Source organism: Gymnogyps californianus, chromosome 15 (genome assembly GCF_018139145.2).
Source record: "Gymnogyps californianus isolate 813 chromosome 15, ASM1813914v2, whole genome shotgun sequence".
Taxonomy (NCBI): Eukaryota; Metazoa; Chordata; class Aves; order Accipitriformes; family Cathartidae; genus Gymnogyps; species Gymnogyps californianus.
In genome coordinates this window covers 18,683,608-18,701,663 of record NC_059485.1, presented here as the reverse complement: position 1 = coordinate 18,701,663, position 18,056 = coordinate 18,683,608, and the positions used below count along the sequence as shown (strand labels likewise).

At 52.8% G+C, this 18,056-nt stretch overlaps 1 protein-coding gene across 1 annotated transcript in view; it reads right to left on the bottom strand.

The window, feature by feature from the left end:
- Positions 1–18,056, bottom strand: part of LOC127022587 (ankyrin repeat and fibronectin type-III domain-containing protein 1-like) — a 183,241-nt gene that overhangs the window by 153,495 nt on the left and 11,690 nt on the right. The window lies entirely within an intron of this gene.

Genomic DNA, 18,056 nt, shown 5'->3' with positions numbered 1-18,056 from the left:
CAGAGCTGAGCAGCCACCTTCAAACGTGTAATGATTCACCTAATGAAAGCGGGTTTTGAACAACACAATTAAGAAACTGCCTGAGGAGTAAGCACTTCTCTCACACTCCAGTGAGGACTCTCACACACAGCATTTTTAATTTTAACCCATTAATCTCCCCTGCCTTTGGTGACGCCCCAGTGCTGCAAGAGCAGCTTTGGTGCTCTGTGTGCCACCGAGCAGCTCCTCTAGCAAGACCATAATTCACTGGATCTCCTTCCGCCCAGCCCTGGCACCCAAGGACAGGGCTGCATCACGCATCTGTCACCTGCCAGTGCCATAACAGTGCCCCTTATGTGTCATTTACAGAAGAGCTGCCCTTGCCCAGAAACCTGGCCTCTGGGCTTGACCACCAATCTCCTGCAAGATGTGCCCAAGAGCTCCCTGCCACCACCATGCAGCACAGGAGGGTTACATGTCATCCTGAAGAGCTCCCAGGAGACTGCGGTCCCTAAAGAGCTGGACCTGCAGAAATCCCACCATCACCACCCATCAAGCCTTCCTCTCACAATGGAGTTATGCGGAGGTTCAAAGCTCCTCGGTGGAACTTATGAAAAACATCCAACAAGATCACAGCAACCAACCAACCTTCTGAGGATCCGATGGCAGCCTGCCTGCCCTCAGCCACGTCATGAGGATTCATGTTTGCAGCTGGTAAAGACAGCTCCTCCTCCCCTCTGCAGAGACACCCCTCCATCCTTCCTGAGGGCACACAGCTGCTACTCACCATGGTCCTCATCACAGCCTGATCCCCAATTAGACCACATCTGTATTCTGGACCAGAGGACAGCCATCATTCACATAAGCCTCAGCTCAAGCGAATGCCTACTTTAAATATTTTCAGCTTTGCTCATTGCCTCTTTTATGTTAAGCATGAGCCCATCTCAGCCCCACTCCTCTGCTTCCCAAGGCTGCCTCCATCCCTCCTTAGCCAGGCAGGTCCCACAACCTTGGGGATATGGTTCCCACACAACCTTGGGCCATGGCCCATCCCGAGTTACGCCTACCCTCTGCCACCACTCCCACCGATGCCCTTTATGGCATGCCAGGAGAGCCGAGCAGCCATTCCCGTCACCATCCTTGGTATGGGACCAGGAGCCAGTACAGCACCCAAGGGAGAGGTCCCAGGCATCTCTGGGGAGTTTGATGGGCAAACATCTCACACTGGTCTCTCGGACTCCAGGAAGGCAAAGAGCAAAAGTTGCCATCGCGTCAGGAAGCTTTACGATGAGTTGCGGGATCATTTACCAAAAGAACCTCACACTAAGGCAACAGTAGTGTGGATGTAGGGTACAACTCCCAGGAACACAAGCTGGCAGGACCGCTTAGTCATGGAAGCCAGGCGCCAGCAGCCAGGGAGAGACCTCCAGGTGACTGACCACCCACACTCCCATCCACAGCACAGGCCACCACTTCTTACAACTGATAAACTTCAGACACACAATAAAAAGTCAAAGCCACAACTATAACATGCTATATGGGGAGACTGCTGACGCCACCCACATCCCAGACCCCTGCTGCTGCAGGGCACGTGTTGACCTCCAGCCACCACGGTGCTGACCACTGACCCAGCAGGAACGGTGCCACTTCCCCAGCCGGGCTCACCACCAGCGGATCCAGCTCCAGCTCTCCAGCAGGCAGAGGTGAAGCACCGGAGCAGCCGGATGGCAATTTCCATGGAAACGCAGGGATGCCATCAGCAGAGGATTAAGCTCCAGCAGGAGGGGAAGCGGGACCAGGGGGAGGGAGGTTGATCAACAAGCACTACGACAGGGACGCTGCAGAGGAATGGAGGCCCACGGCATCGATTTTCACGCCCATCTTCCCCTTTCAGTTCTTCTCTACCATGAAAGTCCCAATTTAAATGGCAGACTTTGACACCATTAAAAACTATCAGAGCATTTAACACACTGCCCCTTTCTCCTACATCATCACACCCACGTCTGCCACAGAAATAAAGAGGACTGCAAGATCCAGACATCTCCCCACAGTCCCGGCATGAAAGTGCAGCAAATCTGCGTCACACAGAGAACCTTTGAAAGAGGATGAATGCTAAGTGCAGGGAAAAATGATTACTTTATTTGTAAAGACCATGTCTCTTGTCATTCTAATTCATTCCAAATCCTCCAGGCACTGGACAGCTGCAGGTTTAATCATGAATATACAAATCAGCAACAAATGAACAACAAAGAGAGTCTCCAAACGCAACATGGGGAGACCCAGAATTCAGTCTGGTTTGGCTGCCACTCTCCCTCCTTTGCACTGAAAGGAAGGACGGGATGGGTAAAGCCAGGACCTGCCACCACCTCCTGCCACCACACATCCAGGCAGCCCAGCGGTGCCTCTCCCATTTACTCCCGGACACGGGAATGCCAGCCTGCACCTCTCCCTCCTCCGGCAAAGCCTCCCCACTGCCGAACGGGAAGCAGCAGCTGCACGGAGGACAGCAAAGGGGAGAGGGAGGAGAAGCGAGGGAGGGTGGGCAGAGGCAAGGGCCAGTGAAAATGAGAGGCTGGGGGACTGAGAGCAGCTGGAGCAGCACAGACAGCTCGAGTAGGTAGCCAGGAAGGAAAAATACAGAGTTTAATCTATGCAAAACAAATGCACCAAGCGATGGAAAATTGCTCACTTCTGTCTGAGCCTTGGCCAGGGAAGAGCACGGGGGTCACACCGGTACGCAGACGTTCGCAAAGGGGGGATGCACACCGAAGCGAAGGAGTGCACGAGGGCACTAATGCCGTTACACTTAATATCAAACACCAAACCTACTAAAGGGGGGGTCCTGCAGAGGCTGCTGCTGCCCAGGAGGCTTAGGACACCTTCCCAAGCGTCCAACACCTGCCTTCTGCTGCGTTATATGTGTTTTCTGCGCATTACGATGCTATGAAGCTAGTGTGCAACTGAACGCGGGGCAGGCAGCAATCGATACCCATCAGTGCAAAGCACTGCATGCCACTTGGAACAGAGAGCTGGGAGAGGAAACAGGAGCTACCCAGAGCTTGCCAAAGGGTTGGCTTTGCAGAATGGATTATTTCATTTCTCCTATGAAAAGGGCAGGGACCGAGCGCAAGGCAGGGCTGAGTATCAGCCCAGCCACAAACCACCTCTCTCCTGCTGCTGGGAGCTGCTGCGCTGGCTCCCCACCTTCCAGGCCTGCTTGCCTAAACTCAGCAGACAACACATGAGGAATTTGCTTTCCGAGGGCCCGAGACCCTGCAGAGCATCACGGCAGACAGCTGACCACCCAGCAATAGCCAAGGACCAAGCCCTCAGTTTTCACCCCAATGCTATCTCTGCAGAATTATCTTCTTTAACTACTCTGCAGATTTATTCAACATGATTTGATCTGTGTTATCATTTGCCTAGAAGTGATAGGGGATGGAGGTGATGTGCTACTAAAGTGCAAGCTTTAGGAAAAAAAAATCAAACCAGATGGGGAAAAAGTGGCTTTTGAGCCTCCTAGAGTCCCCCCTGGGGTGGAGGCAGCCTCTCCTCTGGGGTGCCAGGCTGCACCCGGCGCTGCAGTTGGGCCATCAGGGTGGCATGCAGGAGATGGACAGTCCTTGGCAGCCTGGGAGACCAATTTCTGTGCAAGCCAAGGCTCCAGCAGTCAGTTCCAGCAACACATTCCTTCTGAGGGAGGAAGAGAACACATTCTCCCTCCGCATTCTTACAGGGCATAAGAAACTGCTCCACATCAAGCTTTGAAGCCAAAACTATCCTCATGCAGAGGAAGAATCGCATCCCATTTTCCTGCCCACTGCAGTGCAGTCTGCTGACCCCAAACACGGCATCTACATCCCTCCTGGTCCAGAAGGGATTGTCCTGGTGCTCCAGCTGACCCACTCTGGGAAGGGATCCGTCCTCTCCTCTTCCACAGGGTGAGTCCATCGGGTATTTCACTCCGCTTGGAAAAAGATGCCTAGGTTGTGGAGTAATGAAAATAAACCTTCCTCTGCAGTCCTCCCCACTGAGAGGAGCAAGGTCTCCCCAGCTGTCCTGACAAAGCAGAACTGGAGAGAAAGATACAGGGACGAGCGGGGAGACCCTGCAGAGGCTGCAAGAAACAATGTGCGAGACCGTTTCACATGTCCTCACCAAGATGTTTCCCAGTGCAAAACCCTGCCCTCGCCAGGGTGGGGCTTTGTGCTTTAGCGTGGCCCAGGATTTCTCAGCTCCTCTTGCGCAGAGACCTCAGTGGAGGAGGGAAGCCACACCACTGATCGCTGTCACCAGCAGGACCGTTAGAGCAGCGTCATGTGCACGTCCTGCTCTCTGGCTCTGCCCCAAGTTGCAGCTGATGCGAGAGCTCCTCGCACCAGGGAAGGAGTCAGCACACAGGCAAGGTGACCCTGCCAGTTCCCCACAGCCTTCCCGTCCCCGAACAGGCTTGCACGTGGAGGAAGAGAGGTGTTTCGAGGGGTTCAGCTGAGCCCTCAAACTTGCAAACTTTCTGCATCACCCTCCTTCCTTTCTGCAGACTCCCTTATAAAACATGCCATGAGGAGGAGGGACCACAGGGGATATTTGAGCTTTGAGATTATCGAGACCCAACTGAGTGACATACTTGGGGCTCACTCTCTCCCCAGCCCAGCTCTGGGGATAGAAGCAGCACTCACATCCCGGGTCCAGCCCACCACTGACACCCTGTTGCCTTGCCTCCTTCTCCATCCCAAGACCATCAGACAAGGCTCCCTCCAAACATTAGGTCAGGCTCCCAGGTCAATCCTGGGATGACCAAGCAACACTAAATGCAGAACGCTGACAATAAAAATCAGCACACGTAAGAAAAAAGTCCAGTTCCCGATTCTGCAAGGAAGCAGACACGCATAACCTCTCCCGTCCACTACCACCAGCTCTGAAGCCTCCAGGATTTTATAAGCGCATCAGCCCTGGTCCTCTTGGCAGAAGCACCCTATGGAAATGCCAGAACCCCCCTCTCAGCCATGTACCCCTCCCCAGAGAGCCCCGCACCCGACAACCAGCCAGGCAAGAAATAGCAGCCTGCTGTGAGACAGGAATAAACAGTGTGAAGACCTTGTATGACAAATTCAACGTCAAAATAAACGGCACTAGAGATACTCCACCAGCCAATCTCGTTTGTATTTAAAATTAGGAGTTTTAATCTAAGCAAAGCATTTGCACCACACAGTGAAGGGTCGGGAGCCCAAGCCCAGCTGGCTCTGACACCTGGGACAGTCGTGGCATTACCAGCATGGGATGGAGATCCCAGAACGCTCGCATCCCTACAGCCACCAGCAAAACCCATCCAATGGTTCAACTGGTAAATCCAAAGCCCATAGACCAAGAAAACAAAAAATATCAATGCTTGCGTGGACAAACCCACCTTCGAGCCTGCAGGCAAACCTGAGTCCTTCAAACCTGCAGCCTTTACACCGCGGGGCTGTCCAAGCTCCGACGAGGGGGGCTGCCCCCCGCCCCAGCCTGGAGCCCAGCCGCACAACGAGGGCTCCCTGGCCAGCTGCGCACATCTGTGGGAACCGTAATCTTGGCCATAAAACCACAGCTTGGGGCTGGGACAGGGTGTCAGAGCAGCGCTTGATGAAATACTCACAACTGAGAAATGCAGATGCAAAACCACAATTCCCCCATGCCAGCTGTGGCAGCATTAGCAGGTTTTCCCGGATGGCCTCAAAGCCTTTCCCTCACCGGCAAAACCTCTTCCCGCCGACACAGGATCGGACGCAGCCCCACCACAGCCCTCCTCTCCGCTGGTGCTGCGCTGGCTGGGCTGAGCCAGCGCTCATCCCAGGTGGGATGGGGATGTGAGGCCCCAGGACGGGTGCCGAGCTGGTGGGGAGCAGCACCCTGAGCACCCGCCAAGACATGCGGTGGATTTTACTCCCTGCTACAGACAGGGGCTGGACTTCACATTCCCTATCTCCTCCACGGGCTCGACAAGGAAAGATGGGAAAACACGCACATCCTGTCCCATGCACGAAGCTCGAGTCACTCTGGGAATGGCAACGGTGACAAACCCACTCCCCTGCCCGCCTCTGCGCACCACAACTCATCTCCTCTCCCTGCAGCAAGAGAGGAAGAGTACCCCCCCTTAAAAATTGCCTTTCTTTAAAAAAAAAAAAAAAAAAAAATTCCTTGAACAAATGGCAGCAAATCCCAATGCGAAGCTGCACAATGGACACTTCAGTCTGCCCAGGGGAGGGAGAGACAGGACCTTCAATGCCTAAATAAATTCAATTTGCTCGTTAAGAGGGGGCTGGGGAAGGTTAGGCAGAGGGTAGCGGTGGTTATTCACTTCCCCCAATTAACATTCCAGCAGCACTGCTCTGCTTTCTAGGAACAATAACTTTTTCGGAAGGGGGAGCGATGCTTGTGGGGGCGTTGGATGGTCCTGGAGAAAGGAGACATGGCCGTGCCTTAACAGGGTCCGAGTTCATGTATGATGGGAACCGCTAAACAAAACCAAGAATAAATAAAGATCCAGCCTACGCAAAAAGAACCTGCAAAATAAAACCCCTCACGTCCCTAGATCAAGATTATTTGCCTTTGCTGCTGATGATCTAAATATTTTCTGCACAGGCGTTGGCAACAGAAAAAGAGGTGGCTTGTCGCTGGTTTGTTTATAAAAGGTCTCCAAATGCAGGGTAATTAAAAATATTTAGACCAAGCTTTGAGCCGTACCATCCCCACAGCCTCCTGTGGTCCCACGCCGACTTGCAGTGGCCGAGGACCTCAACCGCCCGTGTTTTAAAAATCAACCGGAGCCTCATCGCCTCCACCCTCTGTCAGGTTCTCCGTCGCCACCAGCCTGGGCTTATAGGTGGGGCGGCCGGGAGGACGGGCAGGGGAAGGGGTTAATTCATCCCTGCACCAGCTGGGGAGGAAGGAGGCACTTCCCAGCTTACAGCTCTGCAGGCTGGGTCTCCTGCGTGATGAACAGGTCTGGATGCCATCCTCTCCTCTCTCCCAGGCTTCCTTCTGCCCCAGGAAACTCCCAGGCCCCTTTACTGAGGTCTGCCCACCACTGTGACAGTAACTTACTCATTTATTTCTTTCCCAGCATGAAAAATCTGCCTTTTCTTAGCATGGTCATTAATTTCTCCAATAAAGTGTTTGCAGCACACTTGGAGCTCCTGCTTGCTCTTGCGGCTTCCCCAATGCTCTTACAAGGGAGGCTGCTGTGCTTTAGTCCTCCTCAGACACATGAGCCCCGCGATGGTGCACGCACACAGAAAACAAGGAGTACAAACCAAACCCAACTGCAGTCTCACCAGCGGGAAGGAAAAGCACCAGAGGGGCTCTGCACACCAAACGCTGCCCACCCCGACCGGCACCACTTGCCGGCAGAGCCCAGGGCTGTTCCCACGAGGGGAGCACGCTGCAGGAGCAGAGGGCTCCCAGGGTGCGGGACAAAGCCCGACACCAGAAGCAGCCGTGCGTATCGCCATCTCAAGTGCTGGAGGCCTGAAAAGAGCAGGCTCGCCCTTGTAAAACTGAAAGCCACCACCGAAAATGAATGGGTCCGTCAATACTCCACGGGCATATGTTCTGGGGCATATGTGCTGGGGAATATCTATTTCACCACTTTACAGTTTCGAAGGATTCCCATGAAAATCTAGCCCAAATAGACAGATGGCCAGAGCTCAGCATTCCCAGTCACCACATATAAGCAATAACAGGGCACCCAAAAGCAGGACCCTGGCACATACGCACGGCTGGACAGACATCTCCGCAGAAGGAGGTCAGGCCCCGCTGACTGTTAAGCTCAGTTAAGCATCTGTGGATGCCTATGGCCACGTGTAGGAAAGAAAAACACTTTGATCTGCTGTACGTGTCAGGAACTAAAAACAGGTTGTGTTACCCTGCAGGTGTTAAATCAGTGTATAAGCCCCAGGAGAACATGCCCGACTAACAAAGCTCCCATCAGCATGGCGTTCAGGCACAGCCAGCTTCAGCTCGGTTACGTCCTGTCAAACAGGCGTGAGGCGGACTTGAAGCAGGCAATGTCTAAAGATGCTCCAGTTATTTAATTCACTCATCAGCAATACCCAAGTTGAAGCTTTACAGTTTCCCCACTTGGCTCCTCAGATGACAAAGCAGCTTGCTGATTTACCACGCGATGCATAATCACGTTAAATGGCTCTTTGGTGCCAATGCCATCTCTCAGGAAGAAGATGGAAGGATGGTAGAAAGGCCTGCACCTACCTGAGAAGGTGCCTCCTCACAGGCTCGATGCAGAAAGGTTAGGAACACCATATTGGACAACCAATATTGTCACCCTGAGGCACTTGGCAAGAGCACACCAGAACCAAACATCCCCCACAGAAGACCAGCCAGAGGTCTGGGGGAAAGGCTGGATTCGCCTGAAGCCCCGCTAGAAGTCTCCAGCCCACCTCTTGCTTCCTGCCCTGAATCCTCCCCATGGCTGAAAACGAGGTCAAAACCAGAAAGTCTCCCAGGGAAGCTGTGTGGTTTGTGTGTTCCTCCTGGAACATCACGAGGCTTAATCCCAGTGCAAAGGAGTTGGTGCCTTTTCAGGGCAAGCAAAGGTCTACAGTCAAAACAAATCCCCTCTCAAGCCAGCATCAGGCACTAGGACTCTATTTTCCCTACTTTTTGGGCAGCCAATGCTCTGTCCTACCACTCAAGCAGCCACTGCACAACCTATTGCTCCAGAGCCGATGTCACAGATGCTCACCAGAGGTACCTTAAATGGCCACAAGAAACAATAAATGATCGTTTGAACAAAAATCTGGATGAAATAGCTGAGCTATGGGCTGGATTTGCTGTTGACTTTCAAGGCTGAAAGAGGAACCCACCCATAAAAATGCAGAGGCCAGCTATTGAAAGGGAAAGATCCCTGCCAGAGGGGAAGCAGCATGAACCAAAACCAGAGTCAGCACGTGCTCCCCTCCAGCCCCAGTGTACCACAGACCACGTGTGTGTCCCCTCTTCACCATGCAATGCAGTTATTGCCATAGTTGAATGCAGGAGGAGCTGAACAAGGACCCAGGTCCAGCATGGCCCCTATCAACATCCCTAGGAGCTTCCCCACGTGAAGCTCCATACCTGGTTTCCTCCCTCTCCTCCCCAGGAGATAAAGGCACCCAGGCAAGAGTGTCAAGACCCCACAGGGAAATTGGGTGCACACAGGGTCTTTCCAGGACAGCAGCTTTCATACTGCTTTCTTCAAAGCGTCCAGAAGCGCTGAAACTTTTCACAAGGCAGGACATTTCTGCTGTCAGGAAACAGGAAGATCCAGAAGTTGAATGTTGTCATGCTGGTAGCTGGGCATCTCAGAAAAGCTATTCTCTCTACCTTGGAAAGCCACCTCTATCATAGCCAAAGAAAACAGAGTGAAAGTCTCACCCCTGCAAAAGTATAATTCTGCCTTTCTACTCTGCTGCCAGTTGGTCCTGGGTCCCATTTCACCTTCTCCTGGGCTGCTTGAAGGCTTCGGGAAGAAGAGGTTCAGCAGGCTGGCAGCAAGCATGCTCCTTGCCATGGAACGAGGCATCAAGAGCTCCACAGCCAAAGCATCCATCCCACCCCTCTTCAACCTAGCCTGCCCTCCCTCCCCTAGCCCTCCTCCTCCAGGGCAAGGATCAGCAAGGCTGAAGGTCTCACAGCTGTGGGCCATACAGCCACCCCATCACCACCCCTCTGCAGCTATTCTTAGTCCTCTGGCATGATCAGGCTCAGCCTGGAGATGCAACTGCAGCAGCAGGAGGGAGGAAAAACAGCTTTCTACATGTGACAGTCAAAGACCTCTAAATAGTCAGTGCAGAAAGAGATAAATCTGCTTTTCTTTCCAGGAGATCAAGACCCAGCTATGCAAGTGGGGCAGCCTCCAAAGGCACCTTACTCTCAGTTGAAGCCTGGGCTATTTCTGCCTCTGCAAATGCTCCCTTGTAGAGATAAGGCTTGGCTTTCTGAAGCTTGCAAACTAGTCATTAAAAAAATAAAACACAAGGGGGGAGAAGCGAGATGAACAAAATGCTAATAGGAACCCCCAGGTCAAACCGCCTACCCTGTCACCGGGGCCCTCCTCTTGCCAGCACATTCCTGCCGCTAATGAGGCCCCACCACTTCCTCCTCCCTCCTCAAGTTGCTCCTGGTGATGCAAATCCATCGTCTTTGTTTCTATTCTTGGAGTAAAAACAGAACCAAAGTAAATAGCAAAACAGCTCTTAGGTTTCAGGATCCTTTCTTTTTCCATCCTTCCCAACAGCAGCAAGGCTGTTGTTGCCGTCAAAGCGAGGTGACACCCAACCCCAGACATCGTCTTGTTCCCACCGGAAATGCTCCTCTTAATCTTCAGCCTCCGACATCCCCTTTGAGATCACTGCCAGCTGCTTCTCCGAACCTCTGCTTCGCTGTGCTCCTTGGGAGGTTTCAGACGTCACCGCAAGGCTCTCGGCAAGCAAGAGAGCCCACGGAAAGCCTGCCAAGGACTCTGGTGATGGTAGAGAGCTCTCCCCATCCCCAGTCCTTCTGCAGAAGGCTGGAGACACGTCCCCACCAGACCTTCTGCCTTCCACTGTCACCCTTGCCCAAGGTGCTGAACCAGCTCCAGTCTGCGCCCAGAGAGACCTCATGGTGCCCAGCGTGTTCCCACGTGCCGGGGTGGGCACCGATGCACGTGCACAGAGAGGGAAAGGAGACACATGGCAACACAAGTTAGACACATCACCTCTCCCCCATACGTGCCAGCGTCCCGTGAAGCTGGGTGACGGCCATCCTGCCACACTGCACTGCCAGGGAAGCTGCTCACGCAGGGAAGGGCTGGGGCTTTGAAGCTCTACCACTGCCAAGCTCCCGTGGAAGCTGCAAATGCAGGAGGGGCAGGTAAGGCAGTCTTTGTGTGAGAAAAAGCTCCTTTCAGATACGGTTTCTAGTCTGTAGCAACGTCCCCCAAAGTCACTTGCTCCTTAGTTGTGGTCTAGCAAAGCCAAGCAGGCAGCAAACCCTACATTAGATGCTGGGACCCTGAGTGCCTGCAGCAGGACGAGCACGCTCCGGGTGGCACCAGGGTCATGTCCCAGCACTCTCCCCACTGTCACAGCTCACGCTGGAAAGCAGACGGCGGCAAAGAGCCAAGCCCTGGCTCCAGGTGCAGATGCAGGGGAGAGCACAGAGCCCTGACAGCGCTCATTAACGATGAATGGTCAGATGTGACCATCGTGTTCGGACACAGTAATCCCCCAATGCTTTGGGGAGGTCTGGCAGTTTTCCTCAGGCTCCCAGGCGCAAGGAGCAGCGGGGAGACCGGGAGGATCTGGAGGCTGAGGAGAACTCAGAGCTCTCCAGTGAGGGCAGGGATAGGTAAAACGAAGCCCTTCTTCCAGAGATGGGGGAAGAAAAGTCCGAGCAGCCCCAGGAGCTGCTGCTCTGCGGTGGGTACCAGTGCACCGAAGCGCTGTGCTGCAGAGACCTCTTGCAGCACACGACTGCTACTGCACCCACGCCCCGACACCACGGAGCATCTCTTGGAGCTGCACGGTTTCTAATGAAAAAAGCGCTTTACAGCATACTGGTGATTTATCCTGTGCATCCCCAGGCAGGCTGCACCCAGTGAGGCTTTGCAGCATCCAGTTGATGGCATCCAGCACTCACAAAGTGCCACCTACAGACAGCCACTACACTAAATTGCTCCCAGTTCTGCAGCTGAATCCACTTGCCAGATCCTTGACTCTACATGAAGCCACAAGGATGTCCAAAAGGGCTTATTCAGGCACAAGCACCTCCCTGCATGAATTTGCTTGCAGGGAAAGTACTTTGAAGTGTTTAAACATCACGCTGTCAAAGTACTTTCTTCATTGGCACTCTCCAATAGCTAATGAAAGGCATTTGGGGGATTGCATTTGCCAAGAGCTGCACCATTTGCTCATGAACCTGGGGCACTTGCCTTCCTCAGATCGAGCAGACCCAAGAACCTGCAGACTGTGAGCTCCGAGTTATAAGAGGACAGACTACAGCAACCAGATTTGCTGTCTGATATCTGGGAAAGTGTCCTGGTTTCAGCTGGGACAGAGTTAACTTTCTTCTTAGTAGCTGGTGCAGTGCTGTGTTTTGGATTTAGTGTGAGAATGATGTTGATAACACTCTGAGGTTTTAGTTGTTGCTAAGTAGCACTTATCTTAAGCCAAGGACTTTTCAGTTTCCCATGCCCTGCCAGCAAGCAGGTGGGCAAGAAGCTGGGAGGGAGCACGGCCGGGGCAGCTGACCCGAACTAGCCAAAGGGGTATTCCATACCATGGAACGTCATGCCCAGTATATAAACGGGGGGGGTTGGCTGGGGGGCGCGGATCACGGCCCTGGCATCAGTCAGTGGATGGTGAACAATTGCATTGTGCATCACTGGGGTTTTTTCCTCCCCCCCCCCCTTTTTTTTTGTTATATTCCTTTTCATTACTATTATATTTCATTATTATTGTTGTTGTTAATATTGTATTTTACTTTAGTTATTAAACTGTTCTTATCTCAACCCATGAGTTCTGCCTTCTTTCCCGATTCTCCTCCCCATCCCACCGGCAGCAGGGGGGGGCACAGGGCGGAGGGACAGGCAGTGAGGGAGCGGCTGTGTGGTGCTTGGCTGCTGACTGCGGTTAAACCACGACAGAAAGCCACAGCAAGAGCGTTCAAGAGGAAGAGCAGAGGAGTAGATCTACCAAGGGACACACAAGAAAAGGTCTGTAGGCGGACCAAGAGGCCCTATGGTCAGCAGAGGATGTGATTTACTACGCCTGGTCTGAGCAGCGACCAGGCTGGGATCCAGGGACCTGCAATCATGAAGCCACTCTTGCTGGCAAACCACAGAGCCCAGAAATGAGAAGAAAAAGAAATCTGGATGACAAAAGCCACCTGACTGCGCACTTTGGGATTAGCAGGAACAACTCTGGCAGCCGGGACCTCTCTGCCTGGATGCAGAGGCTAGGAAGGACCTGGGCAGCAGATGTGTGGCCAGCGTCACCACCACACCCAGCTGTTGGGAGGGGACAAGCAGCCAAAGGCAGGCGGAGAAGCTGTGCTGAGGAGAGGCACCTCCTCACCCCAACCAGAAACTAGCCTGGGCCCTGCCGGTGCAAGCCTTGGTGTGCTCAGCAAGACCAAGCCATCCAAAAGCATCTGCTTTTCCATGCAGCTGGACCATCACTGGCTGCAGCCCAAAGCATCCCCAGCCCACTCCGCATTGCTGAGACCCCTGCCCAAGCTGCAGCACCAACCGGAAAACTTGTTCAAGTTTCATGTTGCGAGGCATCGGTCCTGCCGCAGAGGAGGAATACTCCAGTTCACGAAATAATGTCTCGCTTATTTTAGATCACTGTAGTTGTTTTCTTCTTTCACACAAACTTCAAATACCAAAGGACGCAGTGCACATTTTTAGCGAGTCTAGCTTGGAGAAGCAGAGTAAAATTGGAAGTTGGCAAAGGACTCTGCTTTCCTCCTCCTCAGCCCCGCTGCTTTCTGTGCATTTGATGCTCCTTGCCCAGAAGCAAAACGCTAACGCATCGGAGGCTGGAAAGTCACTGCTTTTCTCTGTCAGCTCGTCGGATGCTCCCTCTACCACCTCCCAAGCCAGCCTTGTGCTCCGCCAGCACCCCCATCCCTGTGCAGGCTGCACACGGCTGAACCCAGGCTGCTCCTTCCCAAAGCAAAGCCAGCAGAGGGAGCAAACACTGCGAGTTTGCAGGGAAATCGCGGCAGGTTTTAATTGTGGTTATAATATTTTGAATCTACAGGTTATTTCCTAGTAGTTTGCATAAGTTATTTGGAAAGGCCCAAGTTAGGACCAAAGCCAGCCTGCATCCTCTCTTATAAGAGCCCTGGAAAATGATACACAGTTCACAGCGGTATCCAACCTGCAAAACGGCAGTATTCAAATCAAAACCAAAGCCTGTCCCTCAGCAATAAACACCTTCCAGATTCAAGCACAGGGGCCCACAGCTACTGTTTATTTATTTTAAAGCACTGTACTCTCAAATCCCTGAAAGACTGCCCATCAGTGGGTCTCATCACTTACAACAAATAGGAAAGGCTTCCTACAGGTGATTTACAAATGCAGTATGGTTTTGCCCTGTATTAAGCATTAAATAAATATCAACTAATAGATTTAAGAGACAAACTGTTCAGTATTTTCCCTTCAGAAAACTGGAAAATCTCTCTAACACCAGAATTGGGAGGGAACACATGCTCCGGTTCTGCCTGCGGGTCCCCACGACCCAAAGAGGTTTGCTGGTGGAAGTGGGTGCACCCCACCGGGCTGTGAACGCTTTATACAACCGGTCAGCATCTATGCACCCACCCTGCGGACGCACAGAGCTTTTTAGCTGTGGGCGGAGGAAGGCTGCTGCGGGGCCGGGAAGCGAGGATTTGCAGAGCAGAAGAGGGAAGAGTGTGTGCTGGTGTTTGCAAGCCTTCAGGAACGTGCTGCGTGCCATGCGTTGGTGCTGACCAAATACTGCACACGATGGAAGTAAGCAATTAAGATGTCTTCAGTTGCCCCTTTGCAAAGCTATTAAACCTCTGCTGATGGAGCGCTGCATAGTTACCTGCTGCTCTCACCTGGGATCTTCTCTGCTATTGCCACATTGTTGGAGCTTGTAACCCTTCCACCCTAACACGCTGGCTTCAGCCACAAACACACCCTGCCTGCAGGCAAAGGCTTCTTCAGCTGTCCTGGCAGGCCAGCACCGGCACCACCAAGACAGCTGAGAGCACCAGGAAGATGCCCTGATAGCTGAAATGTGACACAGGCAACTCCCAGGCTGTGCCCTGCTCACCTAACCTCTGCAACTGGAGGAGAATTTATGGCTGAGCCAGTATTTTCTGAAAGGAAAAAGAAATGCTGTCTCTCGCCTGCTTGTGGCTTGCTGCAAAACAACCCACCGGCTCGCAGCACTTGCGCATCCCCTCGCTCTCCTGCGGGGCTGTAAATTGTCCCAGCGTGCCGGGTGTTGAGTCGCCAGTGCTTTCCCCACCCTGTAAGCCTGTACTCCTCTGCCTGTCCCTGTTGCAGAGGCAGGTGGGTGATTAAACACACACAGACCCACCCTTGCGCGGAGCTGAAGACAGAGCAGAGCCAAGCTGCCACCAGGCAAACACCGCAGCCCCATCCCAGCCGCCCACCACGGGTACGCACCCGGCAGTGGCAGCATGCTGGGAAATGCAGCCGTAAATTTACAGTCCCCAAAGGGAAACAGGGAAAACCATGCAAAGCTGGGGCAGGGTCAGGAGCTCCACAAGCTCATGGAGCTCCACAAGCTCATGGAGCTCCAGGGAATCAACTCTGCAAGCACCGCAGCCCAGCGCTGTCCCAGCAGGTTGTCAGTGTCTCTGGCCATCTGGCTTTGTGTGATACTTGGATTTAATTTTCTTTTTCCTGTTCTCACAGAGAAGTTCCCTACTGACCGCAGAAAGGATGGGAAGGTTTGGAATGTAAGCACAAAGTAGCAGCCGAGCATGGTTCGGGAATATCGGCAATATTAGTCTGATGTTCATACAGATAGACCTCGCTCCAGAAAAAACAAGACTTCGAATGACCTGCATTTTGGACATTTAAAATAGACAAAATACACCTTTATGCATCTCACCAAAACCCACCTCCAGAATCCCCCACAAGCAGACAGCCAGCATGGCACGTTGGCTGACATTAAGCAAAACTCCCCCTCCCAACCATCAGCGTCACCTTTGCACGAGCAGGAGATCGAAAGCCCTTTGGTGCAGCAGGGCACCTCCGCATCTTCAGAGATGTTTAGCATACAGCAAAACATCCCAATATTCCCAGACCCATCCTTTCACACAGTGCGGTGCCAAGGAAGGAGGTCTGGGGTGAACGCTGAGTTGAGGCTGCATCCCTCCGTCCCTTCCCCACACAGCCATCCTCCCGGTGCACTGTAGCAACACCTCCAAGACACCCAACCCTTGCCCAGATTTGGATGAAGTTGCCCAACAGGCACAGAAAGCCCTGGGGAAGGCTGGAGATGAACAGAATAAACCTCCATCCATCAGGAAGGCATGCTAAAAATGTTCCTGCACAAAGGGGGACGATCCTGCTCCCAAGCCCCGAGCCCCAAGCAGTCTGTGTGCCATGGGCAGGGTGGCAAGGAAGGGCTGACAGAGCCCAGGCAGGAGGTTTCACTGTGTGGAGAGCCAGCACGTGCTGCAGAAGCAGCGGAGGCAGGGAAAAAAAAGAAAAAAAAAAAAGAAAAAGAATTATTTGCCCATCTCGTGCCTGTCTCAGCCAAGCTCTCCAAGGTATTTGCATTCATAAGCATCAAAGTAACCAAAATTTGATGTTAAATGCCCAAGGTGCAGAATAAATTCCTAGACTGCGCTGGGGGATTTTCCCCCATCCTAATGGCAGAGATGCAGCCAAGCACAAAACAGCCCATGGTGGAGGTGAACAGGAGGAGCACAGCCCTACAGGCTAATCCAGATTTTGAGAAAAATAACTACTGCTGCTCTGGGATCCTGCTGCCCTGCCCATGCCTCACGTCTTGGAGACATGCCGACCCTGCAATAGGAGATGGGTGCCAGAGATGCCTGGCTCCAGCAGCGAAGGGGAGCCGGCACGGCTGGCCAAAAACCAAACTTTGCTGAGTAAGACTCATCCTCAGAAGATGCCCTCGCGCCTCACCAAGCCCCTCCACACCCACCAAGCAAAGCAGCAGCATCTCCCTGCGGCAAACAGCACATAAGATCATTTCTGCCAGCACTGAACTTGCACAGCATCTCAGGGCCACTTCACTCCGTATCATGAGTGCGAAGCATTCGCTGCACATCCTCAGTCCCAAAGAGCAGCCGTGGGCACATCCACCCCAGCTTGCTCCGTTTACACTGTTTATCACAGATACCTGTTCCCAGTTTGACTTTGAAGAAGTGGGATGTATCGCACTGTCCACATACACCACCAGGAACCCCCTCTCTACCAGCCCGGCTTTGAGTGGTCCCCACAAAGCTGCCCCTCTAATTCCTCCCCACAGGAGACGTTTCCCTTTGCGTGGGGATGCTAAGAGCAAACCCGCAGCACGCTCTCCTCTTCCCAAGCCATCGCCACTTTTACTACAGGCACCGCAAAGCATTTGCTGGGACGCTGCAAGCTGCCGTTGCAACTAAAACCATGCTCGCCAAAGAAATGAGCTGGGTATGTTTCGGTTTCAAGCATTACTGTGTCGGTTGACTCCCGCACTAATTTGCAAAGCGGAGTGATTCACAGGCAGCCTCTCCCACTCGGTGCCTGCTCCCAGGGACTGCTCTGCTGCCTGCTCTCCAGCAAATAAGCTGCTATCCAGCTCAAGTCTCACATTATTTATCAGGTTCAAATTTTTTTTTAAATACTCATCAGTGAACAATAGCCAGCAAGTGAGCAATCTGCCAAGGTGGGGTTGGGCACAGTTAGATGATACACAGTGTGCGTCCTTCATACATCTTTGCATTCACCTCCCTAAGACAGTGCAATTGTGCTTTGCAAAACTGAGGGCAGCATGTGCGTAGATCCAGTACGACTCTCGTCACTCTACTCCACCTTTTCATGAAACACAGTTGGCCTGCCTCTTGTATAGCTGCAGCCTCTGATTTTTTTTTTTTCCTTTTTTTTTGTTACACTGAACTACAGGGCACAAACAAGTATCAACTGGCTGTTTGCTAACATTTTCTGAAATCACGTATGAAAGCGTGAGGTTTTGTAGCAGTGTCAGAACACAACTAAATAAAATAAAGCATGCGGGAGAGTGTTACCACCGGTGTGATTTCACTGGCATCGGCAGGATTATAGCAGGGCTGAGCCTGACTTTGCTGTCACCATAAGCATCACACCAGAGCCTCCGGCACCAGCTGCACACAGGAGACGACGGACTGCACCCAACAGACTCGGTAAGTCCCTGCACACTTAGGAACAAGACCAAACCATCAGGATAACGCAGGGATGGGTCTCACTAAGCAGAAACCATCCTGCTCCTGGCTCTGCCCGGCTCGCCCAGCACCAACAACCTAGACCAGGATATTCACATCCCATGGACCGGTGCTGCTCTGGG